The sequence below is a fragment of the Aquarana catesbeiana genome, linkage group LG04 (genome assembly GCF_042186555.1).
Source record: "Aquarana catesbeiana isolate 2022-GZ linkage group LG04, ASM4218655v1, whole genome shotgun sequence".
Classification (NCBI taxonomy): domain Eukaryota; kingdom Metazoa; phylum Chordata; class Amphibia; order Anura; family Ranidae; genus Aquarana; species Aquarana catesbeiana.
In genome coordinates, this window is record NC_133327.1 from 540484631 (window position 1) to 540504067 (window position 19437).

At 44.9% G+C, this 19437-nt stretch overlaps 1 protein-coding gene across 2 annotated transcripts in view; it reads right to left on the reverse strand.

Annotated features, from left to right (window-relative positions):
- Positions 1-8181, reverse strand: part of LOC141140551 (presenilin-2-like) — a 63918-nt gene extending 55737 nt beyond the window's left edge. Inside the window, exon 1 of one of the 2 annotated variants that reach the window (XM_073627871.1) lies at positions 7902-8181. The gene's annotated coding sequence lies outside the window, so the exon portion shown is untranslated. Of the gene's footprint in view, positions 1-7334; positions 7622-7901 lie in introns of those variants that run through there. The other variant, XM_073627872.1, reaches the window with a different exon arrangement.
- Between the last annotated feature and the right edge of the window lie 11256 nt (positions 8182-19437).

Genomic DNA, 19437 nt, shown 5'->3' on the forward strand with positions numbered 1-19437 from the left:
GGTCACGCTACTAAAGCGTGACTTTATTCTTTATATGCTACTAAAGACTTCTTTATTCTTGTTTCAATGTTCTTTTCTTCTCGGGTTGTCCCTTTTCATGTTCTGTCTTTATAAGGATGTCCCACTGGGCATAAAAGTGTTTTTTTTCTGCATGACATCGACTTATGAATACCCCACCTCTTCTATGATATTTATGGGAAGCCTACTATTTTTTATGTGTCTGGTTTGTATTAACATACCCAATATGTATTTTGTTATTTTCTGGAATTAAGATTGTTACCCTTCCATTTTCTTTCATGTTCTCTGACTAAAATGTTATTGCTTTCAGTAGCCTTGATATTAGGGGTGCAACGGATCGTCATCGATCCGTGATCCGATCCGCGGAGGTTGATCCGTACGGGACACCCGCGATCCACGGAGCGCTCTGTGGCCTCGGCCATAGGAAAGGCCGCGGCTTCGGCCTAGCTCCAGAGTGGTGGCCATCTTGGTACACCCACCCATCACTTGTAACAAACCGACGTCATGTCATGACGCCGGTTCCTCTCTCCCCTCTGTGTACTGATCTGTACAGTGGAGGGGAGAGATAGGATGGCAGCAGTGCCAATACTCTGCAATGCCCTGCCAATACTCTGCAATGCCCTGCCAATACTCTGCAATGCCCTGCTGCAATGCCCTGCCAATACTCTGCAATGCTCTGCTGCAATGCCCTGCCAATACTCTGCAATGCCCTGCCAATACTCTGCCAATACTCTGCTATACCCTGCCAATATACCCGCCAATACCCTGCGATACTCTGCCAATACCCTGCGATACTCTGCCAATACCCTGCGATACTCTGCCAATACCCTGCCAATAGGGAGATTGTGGATATTACAGTGGGGGAGATTTTTTTTTTTTGTTGATCCGAAAATGATCCGAACCGTGACTCCTGATCCGAGGAACGATCCGAACCGTGAGTTTTTTAATCTGTTGCACCCCTACCTGATATGCACTATGTATATGTACGGGTATATTTTCATTTGTTTTTTGAAAATGTAATAAACAAAATTAACCGTAAAAAGGGAAAAAAATAAAATCATATTTTAATTTCCACGTTGTATTTCATTTATTTCTATTCTACTCTTCTTAATCTGAACAATCTTGAAGTTTCAAACGTACTTTTTGAAGATCCCCACACATTTACTTCCTTCTGGTGACACTTATTCACTATTCCCTGTGAATAGGCACTGCTTTGTCACACACTTCACAGAGCCTGAATGCTGACCTATAGAGGTTCTGACGGGAGGAGTTTCAGGAGGCAGAGTCAGTCGAAGAATCACTGCCTTGCAGGCAGCATTGAACCATGGGCTATGTAGTCATTAGGAATTGAAAGAAACAGCAGAGGAGAAGCTGCAAAGCATGCAGAGATTCCTGGAAGTTGCGCAAAGAGAAAAACAGCAGACAAGCAGAACTCACATAAAAGGATATTTTCAAGTACCGCAGATGTTATAAAAATGAAAGTGTATGCTGTGACCACAGAACCTCTTTGAAATTTCCATTGATGCAGCTGTCATACATGTAGGTCACTTGGTTGTTTTCTTTCTTTTTTTGGGGGGGACCGTCCAAATTTTGATCCATTTTCCTGAACGGGAATGTTAAAAAAAAAAAAAAAAAAACCTTTGATCAGCGCATGCAGCCAATTGGCTGCTGTGCTGATTAGTGTATTTTGACAGCAGGAGGTGCCCCGCTGTCAAAATACAATAGCACAGCAGGGGGAAATTCCTCCATGCACCTCAATTTTGTGAATGGGGGATTCTGTTCAATTTCTATTTGATCAACCGGCTGGATATGGGCAAATTAGGTGAGGATTCTAACCCCTGTCAGTTTTTTTTTTTTTTTTTCGCTATCTGTGTGAAGAAATCCCTCCAAAGTGAGGTAAATTCTTGGTAGTCATCTGAACTAGTGTCTCTATTGGAAAATTTCCCCTCAGATCCTGCTTACTTAAAATCTGGATTTTCTTTCACTTGATAACAGTCATCAGGACAAATAGAGGGGGTGGATCTTCCTAATGGGGATACAGACAAAAATAGCAACCTGACAGGTGTTTTAATCCCTCTCCACCCCATCCAAAGCTTAAAAAAAAAAAAAAAAAAAAAGGATTTGCCTTCAGTAAAAAAACTTTAATGAAGATTTTTAAAAGCCGCTAAGTTTATTGTTAAAGTGTTACTAAACCCACAACAGTAAAATCAGTCTGTATATGCAGTAAAGCATGCTTGTTATACTCACTGTGGAACCTAAGGAGTTACGGTAATCCTCTGCATTGTGTAAAAAGGCAGTTTGATCCTGTATGCACAGATCCTGCTCTTTTCCACTGACTCCAGAACATGCTCGGATAAGACAGAGCCTTTGGAGTCAGGCTGCACATGCTCAGTTTAGTGTGTATTGCTAGAGAGTTTTTTTTTCTTGGGAGAGTGCCTGTAATCAGCACAGAGCCAATCAGCACTGTCCAGACAAGAGGGTCAGTGGTCCTGGATCCTGATAGGACAGCCCAGTGCAGTATGAAAACTCCTCCTACAAGCTTTACTAGGAACTGATAGAAGTCACAAGACTGCGATGTACTGCTAATGAGAAAAGGCATTTAGCAGTTTATATTTACTATACTAATTGCATTACCATGTTTTGTGGGAGACCAGATGTGGTGAATGCAGGGTCCTGGGTTTAGTATGTAACACTTTAACTACTGAGGCTTGCAGACTGCATGTGCTATTTTGATACATAGGTGAATTAAACAAAAGTATATCTAAAAGGCAAAACCTTTTTTTTTTTTTTTTTACTTTTTAAAACAGTATGGTGATTAGTTAGAACTGATGTCAGGCTCATATTACTATATGTTCAGGCACTTCCCGTTATGGGGTGGCAATGCTCTCCAAATGATAATCCTGCATTGTCACCTTATCACATGTGCCCCTTGGTGGGGACGTCAATTGATTGGGCACACTGTGCAGGCACGGTTTATCTCTGTCACTATCAGGAAACTAGTCCAGAACCTTGATGTGCACCCAAGATTGCAGCAGAGAACTATGAACTGGAAGTGGCTATAAAAAGCTAGAGGAGATCAGCAGCACCCAGTTGCAAAATAGTATGCAAAAAAAAAAAAGGTGAAAACAGTACTGATGGAACAATAAAAAACCTTAGTAGCGAATTAGGATACACAGCACTTTGGTGAACTAATTTTTCAAAGCATCACATCCATCTATAACACTATAGACATGACTGAAAGTGGATCTTCATTCAAACTCAGCACTTTTAAACCCTATAAGCCACCCCCACCCCATCTGCAATCTGAAACGCTAGTTTTATTTTTACTCTTTACGTTTTTTCAAACCGTCTTCTTCTGCTCCTGAAGCCTCCAAAGAGGTCTCATATCTTATCATCATCAGCTTCCCCTTGGAGGCTGGAGGAGGGCAGGCCTAGCAGCTTGTCATCATGGCTTAGCTGCCTGAACCAAGGAGGGACAGCCGGCTCGCAACCATATCAAGAGCAAGAGCTTTTTGGTGGATCACCGCATGACAATACTCAGTATGTAAGCATGTATTTGAAGTCAACCTAGCAGACAAGTGAAGAGGGGGGGTGGGAAGTAAAAGTGGTTGTAAACCCTTACGTATACCCAGTGAAGTGACTGGCCTCAGGTGATATACAGAGATTAAACAAATCCTCCTACATAATTTGCACCTGTTTATCTGCTGCCATCTCTTCTCTACATCCGTTCAAAGTGCATAATTTATAAAGCTTGTCTGAGAGTTCAGAAAAAAGGGGGCAAAGAGCTGAAGTTACACTATGCCGAGCTCAGTGAGGAGAGCTCTAAGAGCTGATTTTTAGGGAAGGGACACCCCCCCTTCACACAGCACACAGGAACAGAGCTGAGGCTGTCAATCAGCTGGAGATCCCTCCCCTGTCACCATTCTTTTTTTCTTGTTGTCAGGAAAACTTGTGAGAAGTGATTCATGCTCACAGCAAAGGAACAAGGCAGCAGACAGAAGTTACACTTAGGGGTTGATTTACTAAAACTGGGGAGAGCAAAATCTGGTGCAGATGAGCATGGTAGCCAATCAGCTTCTAACTTCAGCTTGTTGAATTATGCTCTGACAAGAGCCTCTGCAGCTGCATGGAGAAGTGCAGGTTCTGGTCGAGTGCCGTCCTTCTCTCTGCTGCCGACTGCTGGGAGAAGGTGGGGGCAGAGATGAGGGGGGTGCCGCACCTGCAGGAGAGGTGCGAGGGCTACATGAAATAGCATGGTGGACCGGGTTCGGCCCGCGGGCCTTGTGTTTGACACATACGCTATAGTGGGATACGCTTTGTTCATATTTCATGTCTGAGGTTTACAAGCACTTTAAGGGAACTGACAAGTCACTGACACATATGAAGACACAGGGTCACTGCAATACACACCACCACCAGCTGACTGCTGCAGGAAGACATACTGGGGGCAGAGCCAGTAGTCACTGTTTGAATTTACAATGCCAACTGATGCCTATTGGAGATGAGTTCACGAGTTCTCAAAACTCATGGCTAGCTGAACTCTGAACTGCATTCTTTTTGTTTACTCCAATAAGCTGTGGGCTGGGTCAGGGCCGTCTTTAAGATTGATTGGACCCTGGGCAAAAAAATGTTTTGGGCCCCCCACTCCATGCAGTTTTGCTCTCCACCTGCTTTAAAACATACAATAAAAAGCAGCTAGATTCAAAATCAGTTTACTGAATCAGATCAGACAGTGATTGCGATTGGTTGCCAAATTTTACAGTGTATCATTACCATTCGCTGACTGGTTGCTAGAGGTCACAACACATAATTTCTGCTTGTTGATTGGTTGCTAGAGATTACTGTACATCAATACCACTCACTGATTGGTTACTATAGGTTACTGCGCATCATTACTGCTTACTGATTGGTTGCTAGAGGTTACAGCACATCATTACTGTTTACTGATTGGTTGCTAGAGGTTACAGCACATAATCTCCTCACTGCCTGCACACTATGAACTGGGGAGGTGAGGGGGCCATTAATAGAAAGAAAACTCCTAGGGATCCTAGGACTTCTGGGGTCAGTGGCAGTGCTGGGGGGAGGGGAGCGTGTGATCAATGGCAATGCTGATTTTTTTTTATACTGACCACCAATATAAAGAGGAGTTTCAACACTGGCCACCAATGAAATAGGGGTTTACACTGACCACTAATGTAATAGAAGCATTCACAGTAACCACCAATGTAAGGAGGGATTTACACTGACCACCAGTGTAAGGGGGGAGTTCACATTGGCCACTAGTGTGAATTAAAGGATTCTACACCAAGCGCCAATGTAATGAGAAGATTTACACTGACCACCAATGTAATTGAGACATTTAGCCTGCGTTCACATTTGTGTGAAAGCAGGCAAAATCGCTTTCCTGACAACAGAAATGCGCTGCCCTTTAGCAGATACACAGCAGTGCCATTAATTTTTAATGACACCCTCACCCATCTGCTGACATGTGCCTTGGCATCGTGTGATTTTGGAAAAGGGTTTGGGAGTTTCTTCCTTATTTGTAGCGCATAGAGCAGCCCATTGAAATGAATGGGCTGCTTTACACATGACCTACATCTTTATGCACCATGTCAGTACACCTTTGCATCCTTAAACCCATGCTAACCTCTGCACCCCAAACCTCCTCCATCCTCTCCACTCCCCCTCCCCTTTAACTCTAACTGCCTCCTCTGCTCATCTTTGCACCCACCTTCCTTACCTCTATACATACCCTCCCTTGCTCACCTGTGCACCCAAACCGTAATTCCTTCTCTGCCTACCTCTGCACACCACACACTACCCTCCACCCACCAATTTGCTTACCTTTGCAGAACAGGCTGATGATAGGTGTAATGACCACAGTTGTAGGCAGGACTTTCAAGCATGCCCCTTTACCTCCCCAGTGGGCAGCATTCAGTATAGGTGATGGTGGCTATGACCTCAGGGGGGCATGATATCCATATGAATACCACCTCTATTTACATATGAATGCCGTCACTATTTACATATCAATGTTGGTATTTACATATAAACACAGGGTCTGCAGGTGAGTCATCTGTACACAATAGGGCAGAGCTGGGCAGCATTAGTAACAAAACTTCACACGGAGATATCAGGACACAGCAAGGGACTAAAACCTCAAGGGATAAGGGAATTTAAACTGGGATAGTTGCCAAGTATGAGGCAGTTGCTTTGGGCCCCACAACAATGACAGGGCCCAGGGCAGCTGCCCCTTTTGCCCTGCCTTAAAAACGGCCCTGGGCTGGGTTATCCCCGCCTCACAGCTCACATAATTAAAAGAGAAGTTCGGGTTTTTTTTTTTCAAAAATCATACTTACCTAGGTGGATGCAGCATTGGTCCGATCCTGCATCTATCCCCTGCTGGCTCTAAGACTAAGAAACGAGCGATCAAACACAGCCAATCGCTCAGTTCTCGGAACTCAATGAACAGAGAGCTGGTGACTGTCAGTCGCCGGCTCTCTACTCTGCCCCCCCCCACGCTCACTGGAGCACTGGGCTGTGGAGGCAGTGGTAGCAGAGTCAGGTGCCTGTGTTCTATTGAATAGTGTATCCCTGTCGGATAATGCCTCAGGCGATCTGCGCATGCTCAGGACGCAACAGCACTCCAGCCGATATGTTGATCAGCTGGCGTGACATCAACACTGCGCATGTGTAGATCTTCTGAGGCAGTATCCGACGATATGCAAAGGGAGAATGTAATTGTCAGATTCAGCCTGTCTCTATGCTCATGCGGGAGAATTGACCGATCACATGACAGGCGGATTTTGGTGTGTTGCACGATGACATTCCCCCTTTGCAGATCGTCAGATAATGCCTCCGGCTATCTGCGCATGTGCAGTGTTGATGTCACGCCTGCTGATTAACAGATCAGCTGGGGTGACGATTCGTACTGCGCATGCGTAGATCGCCAGAGGCATTATCCGACGGGATGCAATTTTCGATAGAACACCGGTCCAGAGTTGTGAGTGGATCCTGTCTTTATTGTTGCGATCTTGTCCAAGCCTGGACCTGCTCTGTGACGTCAGCTGTCTGCTGAAAACGGGTCAGAGGAGTGCAGAACGAATTGCACTCCTGTGATCCACAAAGGAATTACAGCCAAATTAATTCTGGTTGTACATCTCCTTTAAGCTCAAATTTCGGCTAGAGGGAAGTCCAGAGTACACCTGAGCTCATCTTTACAGCCTATATCTTACCTAAAGGGGAACCCCATTTTTTTTTTTTAATCATCCCCTTCTTACCTTTTTTCAGTAGGATATTTGCTATAAAATACTCACACAACCAGCAAATCCAGCCTTGATCTGCTGCCACACACAGGGCACCATGCCACCATCTTCCTTCCTACATCATCGGGTGCCACCTGTCTCTTCCGGGTCGTGGCAGCCGGCCCCCTGGTGACGCTCCGCCAGGTCCTGCCGCAGTGTGGAAGCCGATGCCTCGTGGAATATGTGACATGTATATCCCAGGAGGCATCAGGAAACATTATTCTCGCCAAAGGGGGACGGAGGTGGGGGGAAAAGTGTGAAGAAAACACGGTTAAAAAAAACAAAAAAAGTCGTCTTTTTTGATTGTGGATGGGGGAGGGGAAGGGTTACAATGGTGTACAAGTCTTTTTTTTTTTTTTTTTTTTAAGACAGTCTTTTTTAAAAAAACACAACTGTGCCCAGCTAGGCAGCTACAAGGAAACTGCCTAACAATGTGAAAGAGGAAAGCAGCATTCTGACACAAGACGTCTTTAACTAAAAGAAAACCATACATAAAGCCAGTGCTGCCGGAAGAAACAACAAAGGAGCAGCACTGTCATCGGAATACATCCATTCACAGACTTCGATAAGGTTTCTTACCTGCAAGGAGCCTCCTTCCGTGAAATACAATCAGGGTCCTCGACGGACACCGTAGCCGGGAGGGCGAGTGTGTGCGGTGCAAGCCTCTTTCTGGAGCGGTGATGTCATTGTGCCCGGTGAGGGCGGAAGCGCAACAGTAGAGAGATAATGCAATATTTCCGCTTTCTTCTTACAAAAGGGGAAAACGATACATAAAGCCAGTAATGCTGGAAGAAACAACAAAGGAGCAGCACTGTCCCCGAAATAAACCCATTTACAGACTTCCATAAGGTTTCTTACCTGCAAGGAGGAGCCTCCTTCCGTGAAATACAATCAGGGTCCTCGGCGGCCACCGTAGCCGGGAGGGCGAGTGTGTGCGGTGCAAGCCTCTTTCTGGAGTGGTGATGTCATTGTGCCCGGTGAGGGCGGAAGCGCAACATTAGAAGGATAATAGAGTATTTCCGCTTTCTTCTTACAAAAGGGGGAGGGCGGAGCAGCTGTTACCATGGAGCCCAAACTTTCATTTTTATCCTTAGTAACTGTGTTATTTAGGCAACCATACTTGATTTGTTGTAGCCGTATTAGTGCAATTGTGACAGAGAAAATTGAGTACTGTCCGTGATACTTTTTTTATTTGCACTAACATACAATTTTTCAGGACAAGCTTTCGGGGTATGTCCCCTTCTTCAAGGTCCAAGCAGTACTGATTCACACATTTTTAAGCAGAATGTTAAAGAAAAAAAAAAAAAAAAAAAAAAAAAAAGAAAACAAAACACATACAAATCAATGGTAATAAAGATAGCAGCAGAGTTAGTGAGATAAGACAGAGGGAGAGCTAGGAGGGAATGCAAGGGGGGGAAATACTAATCACAGAGCGGTCGTAAAACTTTAGCATAATGTGTAAGGAAACCAATGTCTAAATTCAGGCCATTATTCTTTGTGTCAAAAAGAAGTATCATTCTTAGTTCAAACGTTTTCCTTTCCTGGATAGTTCTGAAATTCCCTTTAAGAACTAAGACATTGAGGTCTTCTATAGTGTGGTCCGATTGTGAGAAATGATGTCCCACAGGTGTGCATAAACTGTCTTCTTTATGTTCTTTGATGGTATGTCTGTGCAAATTCATCCTCACTTGCAACTTCTGTCCTGTTTCACCAACATAAGATCCTTTGCTGCACCAAAAAGATAATTAAAGATTTACAACCCATTATAACAGAGGATGAAACTCTGAAAGGAATATTCCAACAACCCCCATTATTGGCTTTCAGACAACCACCCAACCTCAGACACAAACTAATCAGCAGGAAACTTCACTCTGATTATGAAGTCAAAAATAATGGTTGCAAACCCTGCAATAAAAAACGCTGCAAACTATGCAACCAGATAAATCTATCCAAAAGTGTTACACACACAAATGGGACCTTCTATATCATGGGATCTTACAGCTGTACCTCAAGTAATGTTGTGTACCTCATCCAATGCAAAAGGTGCAGCAAAGGATCTTATGTTGGTGAAACAGGACAGAAGTTGCAAGTGAGGATGAATTTGCACAGACATACCATCAAAGAACATAAAGAAGACAGTTTATGCACACCTGTGGGACATCATTTCTCACAATCGGACCACACTATAGAAGACCTCAATGTCTTAGTTCTTAAAGGGAATTTCAGAACTATCCAGGAAAGGAAAACGTTTGAACTAAGAATGATACTTCTTTTTGACACAAAGAATAATGGCCTGAATTTAGACATTGGTTTCCTTACACATTATGCTAAAGTTTTACGACCGCTCTGTGATTAGTATTTCCCCCCCTTGCATTCCCTCCTAGCTCTCCCTCTGTCTTATCTCACTAACTCTGCTGCTATCTTTATTACCATTGATTTGTATGTGTTTTGTTTTTTTTTTTTTTTTTTTTTTTTTTCTTTCCTTTTTTTCTTTAACATTCTGCTTAAAAATGTGTGAATCAGTACTGCTTGGACCTTGAAGAAGGGGACATACCCCGAAAGCTTGTCCTGAAAAATTGTATGTTAGTGCAAATAAAAAAAGTATCACGGACAGTACTCAATTTTCTTAGGCAACCATAACACTCAGCCATTGGAAGCATTGCAGATAGCCGGATGTCCGCTGTTTTGCAGTAGTGACCTGTGTGGATTCTCATTGGGAGGCTTTGTACCAATCATTAGAACACTGTCATCTTAGTTTTCTTATAGTAACTCTATGTTCACAAAGATGCGTTTTTTTGTTTTGTTTTTTTAGTGCATTTTTCAATTTGCAGAAACACACTACAGTCCATTTTACATGGTTTCCTATGGTACATGTTCACAACTATGCTTTTTTCAGCGGGTGCATTTTTTGGAAAGGGTCAGGGACTTATTTTCCCACAGCAGATTGTGTTTTGCGCTTCCGTGGACCTGCACCAAAAATGCAAGTGTTGCATTTTGATGCTCTTTTACATGTGTTTTGCATTTTTTCCTCCATAACATACTGTGTATAGCTGGTTATAGCTGGCATGTCAAATCAGGGGAAAATTACCGGCAATGGCACAGTCGCACCGATTTCAAAAAGTAGTTTCGGTACTACTTTTTGCGATTTACTTTGACATCTGTGCAGAAACCCATTCAGATGTCTGTGAAATCACGGGCGAAATCGGGACTGACATGCGGGAAATTGTGCGAGTTCAGCTGAACCCGCACGGCTTAATTCCCGCAGTTCAGTGTATACCTGGGCTTAAAAGAGGAAGTAAACCCTGATGGGTTTTACTTTCTCTATATTCCCCTGCAAAGTAAAAGCATAATGGGCTAGTATGCATCGCATACTAGCCCATTATGTGCCACTTACCTGCAAACAAAGCCCCTGTTGTCCCCGCTGGTGGCCACATCTGGTGGCTGGTGACCACATCTATCTTCGCCCCTCTTCCTTCTGGGGCCATGGACTCTGGCTCTGTGACTGTGACTCACGTGATGTCACTCCCACACATGTGCACATGAGCTGTCAGTCATGGCACATACGAGTGAAAAAACGCCACGGAGGGCTGTTTCTTCACAGCGCATGTGCCAATGACATCAGCATAACATACCTCACAACATTTTGAGATGGAAATGAGGGACACCTATTAGCAAACATATGTAGGCATAAGACATGCCTCCTGCCACACCCCCTTAAAGAAGATATAACCAAAAAAAGGTTAATGAAATCCACAAGGACTTTTTTTTTTACCACTGCTATTCCTTTATATTGGCTTTTAAAAATTACAAATGCAGCAATTTAGAATTTGGATGAAAGGTTTAGCACTGGGGAACACTTTTTGAAAGATAAAACGTGCATTTTATATACAACTATATAAATCAGACCCAAATGAGGGGGAAAGAGGGAGAGAGGGACATTTCTCCAAATCAGGGACAGTTGGGAGCTATGAGCGCAAGCGTATATGGTAAATATCTCCTAAACAGTGCAAGTTTAGGAAATATTTACAGTACCTACAAGTAAGCCTTATTATAAGCCTACCTGTAGGTACAAGTGGTGTAACAGGGTTTACTACCACTTTAATCACTTCAATACAGGGCACTTTCCCCTTTTCCTTCCCAAGACAATTTTCAGCTTTCAGTGCTGCACACTTTGAATGACAATTGCGTGGTCATGCAACACTGTACCCAAACTAAATTTTTATCATTTTCTTCCCAAAAATAGAGCTTTCTTTGGTATTTGATCACCACTGGGGTTTTTATTTTTTTGCTAAACAAACTAAAAAAGACTGAAATTTTTGAAAAAAAAAAGTTTTTCTTTGTTTCTGTTATAAAATGTTGTTTTCTCTTTCACTGACGGGCACTGATGAGGCGGTACTGATGGGCACTGATAAGGCGACACTGATGGGCACTGATGAGTTGGCACTGATAAGGTGGCACTGATATGTAGAATTGATGGGCACTGATAAGTGACACTGACAGGCGAGACTGATGGGCACTGATAGGTGGCACTGATTGGCACTGACAGGTGGCACTGATGGACACTAATAGATGGCACTGATGGGCAGCACTGATGATGAGGTATTGACAACTGTTACTGATGGGCACTGATTGGCACTTTGGGCACTGACAGGCGCTTCTGATGGGGCACTGACTGGCAGCTGATGGGCACTGATTGGCAATGCTGTTGGCACAGCTGATGGGGCTGTGCTGATAATCAATGTGCTGATTATCAGCACAGACCCCCCCCCCCCCCGACAGGGAGAGCCGCTTAGTGGCACTTCCTGGTTCATGCTGTGATCAGCTGTGATTGGTCACAGTTGATCACGTGGTAAGGAGCCTCCGTCAGAGGCTCCTTACTACGATCAGAGTGACACACAGCACCACTTATCCTGCTAGACATCATATGACGCCCAGTCAGGATAACTGAACAACCACTCGGCTGTGCGGAAAGTGGCTAAGGAGCGGGTCGGGAAGCCAGCCGCTGCCTCCTTAACAACCGATGAGTCATCAGCTGTCAGCGGGTTTCCCACAAGGGCCTCTTCCCCACAACCTTGGCCGTTGGTTGTGGAGATTTGCAGGCAGGGGGCTTATTCGGAATATGGAAGCCCCCAGATCCCACCCCCCTTCCCTCACCACCATGTGAATGAGTACCCCTACCCATTCACCAAAAAAGTGAGTAAAGACACAACACAAGTTTTTGACAAGTCCTTTATTAAAAAAGAAAAAATCGATGTCAACAACAAACCGCAACCCTTAGACCCCTTTCACATTAGCGCTAAAGCGCCGCTAGTTTTAGCGGCGCTTTAGAGCTGTTTAAAGCGGAGTTCCAGCCACAAACATTTTTTTTTTAAGTCAGCAGCTACAAACACTGTAGCTGCTGACTTTTAATAAGGAGAATTATCTGTCCAGGGAGCCCGCAATGTCTGCCCCCCGAGGCCGATCCATCCATCAGGTAGGTGCAGGTGCCGCCATTTTAACTAAGACCACTTTCACACTGGAGGCGTTTTTCAGGCGCTTTATCGCTAAAAATAGCGCCTGTAAAGTGCCTGAAAAATGCCTCATCTGCAATCCCAGTGTGAAAGTCCTCGGGCGCTGCACTGGCAGGACATCAAAAAAAGTCCTGCAAGCAGCTTCTTTGAGGCGCTCCTGCCCATTGAAATCAATGGGCAGCACCGCCGAAGCAGGCGCTTTTAACCCTTTATTCGGCCGGTAGCGGAGGTTAAAAGTGCCCCGCTAGCAGCTGAAAAGCGCCTCTAAAATGCCGGTAAAGAACCGCTTAAACCATAGTTGCCAACTGTCCCGGATTTCCCGGGACATTCCCGGGACTTGGACGCCATTCCCGAATATGTGGTGTCCCGGGAAATGTCCCGAGAAATCCGGTTCTTCACGATTCGCCGCCACCGCTAGAGGTCCACGGGCGGCGGAGACAATGTCTCCGCCGGCCGCCATTTTGATGAAGTTCAGGAAGACGGCTGGGGGGGCTAGACGGAGCTCCTGCGTCGCCGCCACCCTCCGCCCCACTCCGCCTCGCCCCGCCCTGCCTACCCCCCCGCCCCACTGCTAGTCTGATATGGAAAGGGGCGGGGGTTCTAGCCATGCTGCGGACACTACTAGGACACCTCTGAGGTGGGGGGGGGCGCACCGCTGTGGGACTCCTGATGTGAGGGGGGGCTCCACTGGGGACACACACCTGATGCAAGGGGGGCTCCACTGGGGACACACACCTGATGCAAGGGGGGCTCCACTGGGGACACCTGATGCAAGGGGGGCTCCACTGGGGACACCTGATGTGAGGGGGGCTCCACTGGGGACACCTAATGTAAACGGGGGCTCCACTGGGGACACCTAATGTGAGGGGGGGCTCCACTGGGGACACCTGATGTGAGGGGGGCTCCACTGGGGACACCTGATGTGAGGGGGGCTCTGCGACACCTGATGTGAGGGGGGGCTCCGCTGGGGACACCTGATGTGAGGGGGGGGCTCCACGGGGGACACCTGATGTGAGGGGGAGCTCCGCCGGGGACTCCTGATGTGAGGGGGAGCTCCGCCGGGGACACCTGATGTGAGGGGGGGCTCCGCCGGGAACTCCTGATGTGAAGGGGAGCTCCACCGGGGACTCCTGGTGTGAGGGGGGGCTCCGATGGGGACTCCTGGTGTGAGGGGGGCTCCGCTGGGGACATCTGATGTAAGGGGGGCTCCGCTGAGGGCACCTGATGCAAAGACGGACTCTGCTGGGACATCTGACGCAAGGACGGCCGGCTGGTGGCAGGCGACGTGGCTAGTGACACGCTCAGGGATCCCACTGATTCTGCATTATGGTGAGTTGAATGATTTCATTTTATATTACAATGTAATAATAGAAATAATGCACTTCAATCATCCTGACACCATAACAACCATGGTGCCGGGATGATTGAAGTGCTAACACCAGGTGTTTGGAGTATCTTTATCTGCTGATTATTAAACTTTCTAGAATATACATATATTTATTGTGTAGGATCTGGGGCTGCTGTCCCATCATTTCCCTCTCCCCCTCTCCCCCTCTAATCCCTCTCCCCCTCTCCCCCTCTCTCCCTCTCCATCCCTCATTCATCCCAGACTCTAGCCACACCCTCTTGGACCATGCACATTTAAGCCATGCCCGTTTTTCGCCGCGGCGCTTCGCGCGCCGCACTTGTGTATTTTTCCTAAGCCGCGCCTAAATATGAATGCCCCGCCCCCATAATTATTGTACCGCTCCGTCTACAGCCACAAAAGTGTCCCACATTTTTTTTTTACAATGTTGGCAACTATTCTTAAACTAGCGGCGCTTTACCGCCGACGCCCCTGCACTGTCAGTGCGAAAGGGCTCTTAGAGAAACCAGCAGTGAAGTCTTCACAGCCGGTTTCCTACTGCACATGCGCGAGTCACGCGGCGCTTTTGAATGGCCAACTTGTCTTCTGGGACACAGAAGAGAACATGACATCCTGCGCCATGGCCGAGATAGAACGGAAGTACACTTTGTACTTGAAAAAAGGTAGGAAGGAAAAAAAAAAATTAAAGATATCCAAAAACGATTTGTGGAGGGGTGGTCTTTAGTTTAAGACCACCTTGCAAAAGTGGGTGGAACTCCGCTTTAAGTGGCACTTTTTGGCCGCTAGCGGGGGTGCTTCCGAAGCGATTTTTCATTCATTTCAATGGGCAGGGCGTTTTGGGAGCGCTGTATATAGCGCTCCCAAACAGCCTCTAAGATGCTGCTTGCAGGACTTTTCCTAATGTCCCATAAGTCACACTGAAATTAATGGGAGGCGGTTTTCAGGCGCTTTACAGGCACTATTTCTAGTGCTAAAATGCCTGAAAACCGCCTCAGTGTGAAAGGGGTCTTAGTCTAGGTTCACATCTATGCAGTTGCAATTAATGCATTTTTCAAGCATGTTTTGTGTTTTTGAACATGTGTTTTTGATGCGTTTTTGCATGTGTTTTTCACGCGTTTTTGCATTAGTATTCCTACCCATTCACCAAAAAAGTGACTAAAGACACAACACAAGTTTTTGACAAGTCCCTTATTAAAAAAAAAAAAAAAAAAATGTCCCCCGATGTAGATTCATCGTCAATCACGACCCCCACCTTTAGCTATTTAACCACTTCAATACAGGGCACTCCCCCCCCCCCCTTTCCTGCCCTGGCCAATTTTCAGCTTTTAGTGCTGTCGCATTTTAAACGACAATTGCGCGGTCATGCAACACTGTACCCAAACAAAATTTTTATCATTTTGTTCCCACAAATATAGCTTTCTTTTGGTGGTATTTGATCTTTGTTTTTGTTTTAACATTTTGTAAATAAGTAAGTTTTCTCCTTCAAGGAATTGTAAGTGCCGGTTCACACAGGGGCGACCCAACTTATAGCACGACTTTGCAAGGCGATTTGGAGGCGACTTCAGCGCCACTTTGAGCAACTTACAGTGCAACTTAAAGTCGCTTCCAGGACAGGTAACTTTGGCTGTGACCAGTCACATATAATCAGCTCTGTGGGAGGGAGGGGGTTGCCTGGGTAAACGTGGGGAGTACCTGGGTAAATTCTTTTCTTTTTCCTGTAAACTCGCTTTAATATAGATGGAGATTCGACTTCCATTGAAATCTGTGGGTACAATTTGCCTAGAAGTTGCCTTGAAGTAGTACAGGAACCTTTTCTGAAGTCGGAGCGACTTCAGTAGTATCCATTAAGATGGCTCTCATTCACTTCTATGGCATTTCTTATGTCCAGCAACTTGGGGGGACTTGAGGACTTACAAGTCGGATCCCAAGTTGCTGTAGTGTGAACTGGCACTAAACCCTCATGGGGGGGCTGCAGCATTACAGGAGGTGAAAAACCTCCTGTAATGCTGGAGCCTCCGTTTTACTTACCTGTACCCCCTCTATCTCGTGCCGGGGATGGGCACACCAACAAAAGCTGGTGTCTCAGTTACTGATTGGATATATTGATAGCAGTGCAGCCATTGGCTCCCGCTGCTGTCAATCAAATCCATTGACGCGGGCGCCGGGGGGCTGAGTCCTGCTTTCTGTGTGAATAGATGCAGGACATGGGAGCGTGTCCGCATGAGTGTCCACGAAGGAGAGCGCTTCTCTGATGGGGCATCGAGAAGAGGAGGAGCCAGGAGCACCACTGAGGGACCCCAGAAGAGAAGGATCTGGGCCACTCTGTGCAAAACCAACTGCACAGCAGAGGTAAGTATGACATGTTTGCTTTAGTTTTTTTTTTAAAACCCTGAACCTTGACAACCCCTTTCACTGATGGGCACTGATGAGGTGGCACTGATGATGAGGCACTAATATGCAGCACTGATGGGTACTAATAGGGGGCACTGATGGGCATTGATAGGTGGCACTGATAGGGGACAGTGATGGGCACAGACGTTATATGACGTTCAGTCAGGATAATGAAACCACTTTGCGGCCGTCATATTGCTATATGGCGGGCAGGAAGTGGTTAAGAACTGTCAGACGCAGAGCAGGCAGATGAAGTGAGCCTTCAGCGGAAGTGGAGCTTTTTTTTTCTTTTTTAGGTAAGCGGTGGCGGCCGGAGACATAATTGACGATGGATCTACATTGGGGGACTTTTTTTTGTTATTTTTGAATAAAGGACTTGTAAAAATCAGGATTTTTCTAACAGCTTACCTGTAAAATCCTTTTCTTGGAGTACATCATGGGACACAGAGCCATAGTAATTACTGTATGGATTATATGGCACCTTCAGGTGATGGACACTGGCACATTCTAGATAGGAAGTTCAATTCCCCATATAACCCCTCCCCTTACTGGGAGTACCTCAGTTTTATAGCAAAGCAATACACGTATAACCAGAAAGAGGGGAGGGTCCTTGGTGTTTCCCGTGATGTACTCCAAAAAAAGGATTTTACAGGTAAACTGTTATAAAAATCCTATTTTCTTTATCGTACATCATGGGACACAGAGCCACTTACTGTATGGGATGTCCCAGAGCAATGCTATCTGAGGGGAGGGGACACCAAAAAAAAGTAGGGTGCATTCAGACCTGAGGACCTATACTGCTGCCTGCAGCACACTGTAGACATGTGCAATCCGTTTTGTAACTAATCGAAATTCGGACGAATTTTGCATCTTTCGGACATTCAGATGCATCCAAATGTCCGAATAAAAAAGTAACAAATTTCAACTAATACGAAAGAAATTATAGCAGATAATATTATATTATAATATTAATTTGAAACGATTCGGTAATTCGTTAAAGATCTAATGAAACAAAAGGTCAGCTCAAAGTAGATCTTACAGTCCAATCAGCTGATTAATTTTGTGCTGGAGGTTGGATTACTGTCAAAGTACGTTCCTGAGAACGTAGTGAGAGAAGGGTGTTGTATTGTATTTGAGCAGAGAAGAAGAGATATTGTCATTATGTGTGTTAATAGATTCAATAAACAAACGACTTTCCAAACTACGAATCATTATCACGAATCAATATACATACATAAATATCAAATTTCAACTAATTCGAAAGAAACATAGCGGAAATAACGAATGCATTCAACATGATTTGGTAATTCATTAAAGATCTAATGAAGCAAAAGGTCAACTCAAAGTAAATCTTACAGTCCAATCAGCTGATTAATTTTGTGTTGGAGGTTGGATTACTGGCAAAGTGCATTCCTGAGAGCTGAGTGGGAAAAGTGTTGTATTTGAGCAGAGTAGAAGAGATATTGTCATTGTGTGTGTTAATAGATTCAATAAACAAATGACTTTCCAAACTACGAATCATTATCACGAATCAATATACATACATAAATATCAAATTTCAACTAATTCGAAAGAAATTATAGAGGATATAACGAATGCATTCAACATGATTCGAGATTCAGTATAACGAATATCGACACACTATGAATAATAACGAATTATCCAAAAACGAATTAACATAACATAACGAATATAACAGAAAGAAATGATGTATTTTACAAATGAAAAGGAAACAAAACTAAACAAAATTTTCCGTTGTGCACAAGTCTAGCACACTGCGCCCAAAGGCCATATCCTCATGCCTTCTTACATCCACCTGATAGAATCTGGTGAATGTATGGACTGAAGACCAAGTTGCGGCCTTGTAGATTTGAGCCATGGAGGCTTGGTGATGCACTGCCCACGAAACACTAACAGCCCTGGTGGAGTGCGCTTTGATTTGAAAAGGTGGAACTTTCCTCTTCAAACCATAAGGTTGAATGATTACTTGCCAAATTCATTTGGCAATAGTGGATTTTGACGCTGCCTGTCCTTTCCTAGGACCTTCAGGCAACACAAACAAAACATCTGTTTTCCGAATCTGAGCAGTCACCTTCAAATAGATTTTGACTGCTCTCACTACATCGAAAGAATGTAGTGACTTTCCTTCCTTAGAACAGGGTTCTGGAAAAAAGAAGGTAAAACAATATCCTGGTTTAGATGAAAGCCTGAAACCACCTTTGGCAGAAAGCTAGGATGAGGATGCAATAATACTGTATCCTTGTGAATGATTAAATATGGCTCTTTACAAGAAAGAGCCACCAACTCTGATACCCTTCTTGCAGAAGAAATGGCTACCAGAAAAACTAGCTTCCTTGTCAAAAGGACCAAAGGAATATGTTGTATCGGCTCAAAAGGCTGTTTTTGTAACGCCGACAGAACTAAATTCAAGCCCCAAGGGTTCAGGGGTGTTCTAACAGGTGAATTAAGCCGCGTTACCCCTTGTATAAAGCTTCGGACCAAAGAATGCGAAGCAAGCGGACGTTGAAACAATACCAATAAGGCCGAGACCTGGCCCTTGATGGTACTCAAAGCCAGTTTCATCTCTAACCCCATTTACAGAAAGGCAATAATTCGACCTATGACATACTTTCTAGGATGCCAACCCCTGGATTCACACCAGGAAACATATGCCTTCCAGACTCTATAATAGATGACTCTGGAAGCTGGCTTCCTTGCATTAATCAAAGTAGATATCACTGAGCCTGAAAGCTCACTATTCTTCAGAATGTTGGTTTCAATAGGCAAACCATTAAATTTAGCGTTTGTAAAGTAGGATGGAACACTGTTCCCTGCAATAGCAGGTCTG